The sequence below is a fragment of the Pollachius pollachius genome (genome assembly GCF_949987615.1).
Source record: "Pollachius pollachius genome assembly, chromosome: 5".
NCBI classification, from domain to species: domain Eukaryota; kingdom Metazoa; phylum Chordata; class Actinopteri; order Gadiformes; family Gadidae; genus Pollachius; species Pollachius pollachius.
The window spans coordinates 9,101,409-9,109,886 of NC_136938.1; the positions used below are offsets into that span (position 1 = coordinate 9,101,409).

The 8,478-nt window shown below is 38.0% G+C and overlaps 1 long non-coding RNA gene across 1 annotated transcript; it reads left to right on the plus strand.

The window, feature by feature from the left end:
* The first annotated feature begins 2,822 nt into the window (after nt 1-2,822).
* Nucleotides 2,823-5,507, plus strand: LOC307075893. The gene is made up of 3 exons (XR_013811875.1): nt 2,823-2,973; nt 4,155-4,314; nt 4,859-5,507. It is a non-coding gene; the product is annotated as an uncharacterized lncRNA (long non-coding RNA).
* Nucleotides 5,508-8,478: the final 2,971 nt, after the last annotated feature.

Consider the following 8,478-nt stretch of genomic DNA (forward strand, 5'->3'; position numbering starts at 1 on the left):
CAAGGTCCTGGAGTGGCCTAGCCAGTCTCCAGATCTCAACCCCATAGAAAATCTTTGGAGGGAGTTGAAAGTCTGTGTTGCCCAGCGAAGGCCCAAAAACATCACTGCTCTAGAGGAGATCTGCATGGAGGAATGGGCCACAATACCAGCAGCAGTGTGTGAAAACATTGTAAAGACTTACAGAAAACGTTTGACCTCTGTCATTGCCAACAAAGGGCATGTAACAAAGTATTGAGATGACATTTTGTTATTGACCAAATACTTATTTTCCACCATAATTTGCAAATAAATTCTTTAAAAATCAGACAATCTGATTTTCTAGATTTTTTTTTTCATTTTGTCTCTCATAGCTGAGGTATACCTATGATGAAAATTACAGGCCTCTATCATCTTTTTAAGTGGGAGAACTTGCACAATTGGTGGCTGACTAAATACTTTTTTGCCCCACTGTATATATATATATATATATATATATATATATATATATATATATATATATATATACATATACATATACATATACATATATATATATATATATATATACATATACACATATATATATATATATATATATATATATATATATATATATATATATATATATTTATATATATATATATATATATGTATACAAAAGATTTTGCAAAACGTATCTGGGCGGGAACTACGTCACTTCCTCAGACCAGCTGATCATCCACGTCCTAGTACTTGGCACTTTATTTTCTATGCCTAGCACTGTGCCAGGTTTGACTGGGTTGACGTGTATAGTAACGTGAAAATGGTGGAAAAGACGGTCGTGGAGCTGCTGCGGGAGGCCGCTGCAGCTCTAGAGGAGCAGCGTGATGCAGGGTCCGAAACAGCGACCAACATGCCTGCACCGCATCACACCGGAGAAGGGCGCGCAAACCGGTGTTTCAGTTTAACTAGTGACCGTGTTAACTGGTGACCATCAGCTGAATGCGTCGCTTGTTGTCGTGGCAACGGCAGCTGTTTTTATTTGGAGTCTAATTGGAGGAAACTTGTCACGTTGACCCATTTTAAGCCAACAATCAGAGTGGTTTTGTGAGAGGGACAGCCAAAGATTGCCATACTATCCATACCCATGGAGAAGTTGTCATCCAGGCTGTAAAGACAGACAAACACAACTCTATCTTAAGGGTGAGAGCTAAGAAAGTTGACCAGAGTCGGGTTGGTGAACTGCAAAATGAACAATTTCTACTTCGATAAACAACATGCTTAGTGGTATTTGAGTTTGATTAGTCATACATCCATTTGGCTTTTTTTCTATTAGTGAAACTGATGCCACTAAATTTAATTTAGTTGCAACCTAAACAAAAATTGCACGCCTTTTTTTCCCGCTGCTTTGTTAGGGTATTGCCATAAGTTGGCTTACTTTCACTTACCTGCCATCTGTGTATTCATTTGAACAGATTGTGAAATAAATTGTCAAATGTTTTATTGCATGTCTATTGTATTTTTTTCCCGCCAGTGCCTATAACTCTTCTAATGCGCTCCTCCTTCTCCTTTATGAGAAATATCTACTAATAATAAGTGACTTGTAATTAGTTAATATACTCCTGCTATGTTTTCCTTTTCCCGTGATCCGTCATCCAGAAAAGCTTAACTTGCTTAACTTGAAAAGCAGAGTTAAGAGAGCATTTGAGGTAGGTAGTAATATAGACCTCATTAATAGCTACTACCACACCTCTTAGCTGCTACTTATATTATGCTAGTAGTAGGCCTACTTCTGAACACAGTTGAATTTTGTTGAGTATTTAACCGTCTTGATATCTCATAGCTTTAGTGAACAAGAAAACTGCAGCCCTCACTTCTCACATGTGTTTGGAGTAAAGCTGTTGTCTCTTTCTCTCTCTCTCTAATGTATTTTATTTATTTATTTGTATGGTTCTATTGAGGTTGTGAAGATCTGAGAAGATGCTGAGTAGAAATTAAAGTTTGCAGTGTGTGTGTGTTTTAGTACACCCCAAGCCCCCCCCCTCCACCCCCAGCACAAACAAGTTTTCATACCTTCATTAACTGATTGGACTGGAATTCCTGATAATGTCATTCAACTATTTAAGGCATCTGTTAAAGTCATTGTGTGAGAATAAAACAACACAAAACTGTTGGTTGTCCTGGAGTGAACCCAGTCTGGTCACCATAAACATCCTGCACGTATCTATGCATGTGTGTGTTATTATATGCTTAAGGTTAATTGGTCATGGCCAATCACAATATATCAGAATATTAATATAATGGATATTCATAAGACTAAACCATTATGACAATTCTACACATGGTTGTGTAAAGATGTACTGCCGTCTAGTCTAACCGACTTATATATCTTTCCATAATTTATATATATATATGTATATATATATATATATATATATATATATATATATATATATATATATATTGGGGTGGAAAGAAACACAAAGGTCAGACTTTCTGCCCCTCGCTGCCTGGCGATGTTGCTGTCAGTGGCGTCGGAGACTCCTCTCCACGTCGTCAGGCCCACATTACTCTTTTGCATCTGCCAAAAGCTAGCGTAAAATGGCCTGCACTCGGGCCCCATTGCCCCGGAGACACACACATACACACAAATAACACACGCATACACCAAAAACACACATGCCAAGAATAACACAAAGAACAAAACTGAAGATTACAGAAGAGAGCATGTCAATGCCTTGCATGTCAAGTCCTAATGCTTTGAGGGGACACATTTTGAAGGGAATTTACTTCCTTAAACATAACCAAATCATTAAAATCTTCAGTAAAATGAAGCAGACTTCAATTATGCCACCACACCTGTATTGTAATAGGCGGTAGGAGACACCACTTGTTGTCATGCATGTAGGGGATTGGATTTTGCCAGCCAGGAGGCTATATAACAGGAACACAGCTCCTCTCAATCCATGATCTGGACCAAAGTCACCTCAAAGTTGTTGATAGAGCAGAGGAAATGTGAGTATGACTTTTTAATGATTACATCCAAGCTATATGGTGTTGACCAATTATTGCAACTATCATTATCATCTATGACAGTTTGTATGGGGTCAGAACAGTCTCATTAATAATGAATGCACAGAGAAGGATTCACAAATGTATTTTGTGATTTATATATAAATTACTCTCTTCTCACAAATACATTTCAATGCACACACACATGGATATCGGTATGTATAAATGTAAAATAAATCCATAAACAAAAATAAGTTTCACAAACACATTTCTGATCCACACACAAATGTGTCTTGTTTTAAATAAATGTGATATAAATCCATAAATATATGAATTCAACATGTATTTGGATGTTGTTACATTTATATACAAACTGTTAAACTTGAATTTACAAGCCGCTTTTCATTTGTGAACTTGTCATTTGTGTGTAAACTGGTCTGTATTTATATGTGGATTTTTGAGACTCTCTTGACGTGGCTGGATTCACAAATGCATTTTTTTCAACAAGGTACTATCTGTAGCCAATCAGATGCCTCCCTCGTTTTCAGCCTATCACATGACTGCAGTGGCTGTTTTTTTAGATTGTCGGTGCCGTTTACTACTTTAACGGCACAGACAATCCCAAACCCAGTCGAAACTAGATGGAAAAAGTGTGTAGTTCAAAACGTGACGCAGCTTTTACTTCTTCGCCACAGTTTGTATATAAATGTAACAACATCCAAATACATTTTTTATGAATTGCAAATATTTTTTTAATTAATATATTTATGGATTTATATTAGACTTATTTAAAACAAGATACATTTATGTGTGGACCAGAAATGTGTTTGTGAAACTTATTTTTGTTTATGGATTTATTTTACATTTATACATACCGATATCCATTTGTGTGTGCATTGAAATGTATTTGTGAGAAGAGTCATTTCTATATAAATCACAAAATACATTTGTGAATCCTTCTCTGTGCATTCATTATTAATGAGACTGTTCTGACAGTTTCTCAGTTTGCTCTATATTCCAAAACATTGATTTGTACCTTTCTTTGAAGAAAATATCAATGAGCACACGACAAAGTTTAAGACTGTGACATAACATTCAACATACAACTTATTGTTGAACTGATATACAAATATATATTTATTTATTTTCTTCATATTGAATGATTGTGTTTGTCTCTGTGGTAGTGTGTCCCAGTAGATCGGGATCCATCATGCCCACGAAGCAAGATGAAATTTGGGCGGCTGAACTGAGAGTTCGAGCAGGGACCAATTTCTATACTACGTCTCGCTCGGTTCTCGTTCAGATCGAAAATGCTACTCAGTCAATTGATTTCATCAGCCCCAGGTATACGTCATTCTCCTAAACACATGACCAACTGATTTATTTTAATGCTTGGTGAATGTAGGCATCATATTTGAGTTTTTACAATATATTCCTTTTGAAATATTAAGGCATCACTAATACCATGACCATATGCCACTGATTTTACAGGCTAGCTTGTCAAAGGATTGTTCTCAATGAATAACCACAAAAAACGGTATACATGTAAATCCTATGGCCCACCCTGTTCAGTGCAAATATTGGCAGACATTTAAAGAATGAGTGAAGAACTAAGAATTTACGGATTGCATAAACCCGTATGCAATTTATGGATTGCATTGAGACTCCCATATTCCAGCAATCTCATGGGATCTGCTTATCAATACCTATTGCTTTCCAATTGCCTTTTGTTTGTAATAAATATATATATGGCATTCGACAGGCAATACTGACAATAAACTCTGAACATTTAGTTTTTCGACACAATTAGTGTGAAGGGCGATGATGATATTATTATTATTATTATTATTAATAATATTATTAATTTTTATTCTGATTATTTGATCAGGACATACCTGTACAGTGGATACTGTGCCACACCATTGGACCCTGCGGTCAAGACAGGAGCCAATGATTCAGCCCTCTTTGTCAAGACACCATACTCACTAAAAGGCGTCGTCGGCGTCTTAACTTATGACCTCTACGGTTCAGTCACCAATGAGAAAATGGTTGTCATGTTTTCTTTGCCATTCAACTTCAACTTCTACGACCCCTGGTTTGCTGTGGGAGTGTTCAGCAGCAACACAAAATGTGATTACAATCTTTACTGTGAGATGTATTACAACAACAGCAGTAGTTTTGTGAGAGAGAAAGCCAAAGACAATCGCAGTCTTATCTATAAACAAGGAAAATTTGTCATCGAGGCTTCAATGCTCGACACCTACAACTCTAAGCTAAAGGTGAGAGTTGAAGAAATAATTTAGGCATGGGTCAAGTTGGTTAGGTGCAAAGAAAAATATCTGCACTTAAAAAATCTATAAATTGAATTCTTATTGGTAATCTATATTAAGGTTTGTCATTAATCAATGAATCAACAAACTATATATAAACGCTATATTTTTTGATGATTGTGGTCTTTGTAACAGCTAACAGCTAATCAAATATGACTCCATCTGTATGTCTTGAGTCAATAAAGTCATTATATGTATCAACAATAAGTGATTGTCATTATTATTGTTAGATGAATGAAGACAGCCACTTGGTCATTGGCGGCTAGCTCGTATACTGCTGCGTATTACACGTTTCACTAATTATTCTGTTAGTAATGTTACTCATTGAGAATTTTTCTTTTGCAACTCTAGCAATCTCTTTTCTCAGAATCCTCTTTCATCATCACCTTCCATGGTGCTTACCTAACCTTCCTCCTCTCTCATCCCTAGCTGCTCCCTCCTCTTCCTCCTTCCTTCCTCGATAGACAACGTTATCCTCCCCTTGGCCCTGGAAACACACACATACACGCATACACACACACACACAAACACAGACAAAAATACACACACCGAACACAAACACACACACACACCAAGCACACACAGTAAACACATACACACACATACACACAGAACACACTAACAAAAACACACACACACACAAATACACACACCAACACACACCGAACGCAAACACACTGAACATGCACAAACACACACAAACACACACACACACACACACACACATCGAACACAAACATACACACAGAACACACACACACAAACACAAGCACACACAGAATAAGGGGCGTATACGTTTTGTACTGACTGTGTGTGTGTGTGTGTGTGTGTGTCTGTGTTTGTGGGGACACAGGGAGGACAATCAAGAGAAAACTGCGAGGCATAAAATGTTTTGAGGTGACTGGTGTGAAACTGAAGTGATGTGAACGTTTTTGAGGAATTTGCTCGATGGTTACATCGCTTTAATTTGGAGGTCGGGTTCTAGACTCCTGTCATTTTAAAATTGTGCACTTAAGAGACCTTAGAGACTCAGAACACCTTTGGGTTACAAAACACAGCATTCATAGGTGCTATTATGCCTACTTAAGATCACACTAGGACATTGGTGCTACTATTATGGCCTGGAGAAAGTATAAGGGAAACATGAACATGTTCAACTGGGACAATGACAGAACAAAATGTGTGTGTGTGCTGTGGATGTTCTGTTGTGTGTTTTTGTAGGGAGGGTAGTGGTCACCCATTATGATTACATACTAAAGTGATTACCATCTGTAAAGATACTGGAGTGGGTGAATATCTGGTTTCACAACTTAAAGGCTGTGTTGCAGGGTTTATTTTCCAACACATTTGTACAATTTGCTTGTTGGTAATAAAGTCTTAAACTGTTATTTATTGTATTTAATGTTGTTAGGTATCACAAAACGGAATGTAATACGAAAAAGTAGGTACTATTGTAGCGGTTTGCTATTGATTCTCATTTCCCCCAGAATGCATTGCATGACGTCACGTTGGGGAGGCATGGACCAAAGCCGCATTGAGACCCTTGAGAGCAGAGACTAGTAAGAGAGTGTTCAGCAGATTATACAGATACATAGATAAATACATAGATATTATATATAGTTAGTATATGCTACACGTGAACCTCCTAAGATGGCGCAATTTGATTGGTTCGCTATCTCGGGATATTGGGCAATATCCCATGATTGACACCTCAAACTCATATTGTTTTCATCGCAAAATGTCCGCTTATAACAACAAATAAACCTTCGGTCTCGGGGACTATTCCCCACTATTCACTTCGCCTTGGCGAATAATTGCTGATTAATAGCCTAGATAGATAGATAGCCTAGTCAAGTCTTTATTAATACCAAACTACACAAATCGTCTGGAATTCTTTTAGGTAATTCGGCTCACACAGTATAGCCACAGTATAGCCAGCAACACCACACAGAACAAGGGAGACAACAAATCTGACTGGACATACACAAAATACATCACATTAAAACTAGCCACATGCGTTGATAGATTGATAGATAGAAAGATAATTAAATCTGTTCTATTATTTGCCTTGCGGAGCCAGCAAATCCTGTGCGGGTATGCAAATTAGCCATGTGCGCCTAACACAAGAAAGACGTAATGTTGAGAAGTCATACTAAAAATGGATAGCAAGCGAAAGCTAAACCAGACTGTATCAATCACATACTTTGGGTCCATTCTAACTTATGGTAAGAGGCTAGTCTTTAAATCTTTGCAGTGACTGAATGTTGATGATAAAACGGATTGTTTTGCATAAGATGAGTGTGTGCGACTGTGCGTGTGACCTTTCCGGTTTAGGCATACTGCATGGTTATGAAGGCCTTGTGGTTAGTTGTGGTCTTAGTGAAGCAGCCTAGCCTTGGAGTTGGATAAGTTGGAATGATTGTGTACGGGCGTGCGAGAGTGAGAGAGAGCACACCTGCCGTGGTGATGTTTGGCTCGTTTTGGGCTGTCTGTCAGCATCCGCCGGGTTGGACGATGTGCTTTGTGTATGTGTTCAATGTACATCTGTCTGGTCGTATTTGCGGTAGATTGATGGTTAAATAAAGTCACACCACGATCGGTTATACTTGCAGGCACTCATTTGCAAGTGCACTGATTGCATGTCCGATAGGCTAAGTTAGCCCATAGCTAGCATTTAACCTTCTATTTCTAGATCTTCTGACTATGTTTACCAGTACTTACGACATAATCACTGTCACTAGATATAAAGAAAACATTGACTTTCACTCGGTGCTATTCACTGGCAGTAAAAATAAATAAAATGTCGTTATTGTATGCACTGCTGTTCATTGACTAGCTCCAGTGCTCGTTGCTGCGTTGCTAAATGATAGCAACTCTCCACTCATTCTCCTCTGACCATGCATTTAATTGGCTTTGACCGCCATCAGTTCTCGGCAATTCCTCATTCGCCCTCTCACCTCTGACAGGTTCGAAATGATACTGCTGTGGGCCATCATACATGTTATTTGTGGTTCTTGCCACCTCTTAGATGCCTTAGTTCTAGTACTAGGCTGAGGCTACCTTCAACCATGTCTCTCCAACGTGACGTCATCGCCGAATGGCGTTAGAAAACACCCGTTACTGGACTTTAACACTATTTTGGAGACATTTTATAAATGATGCACATATTTTGAGTGCT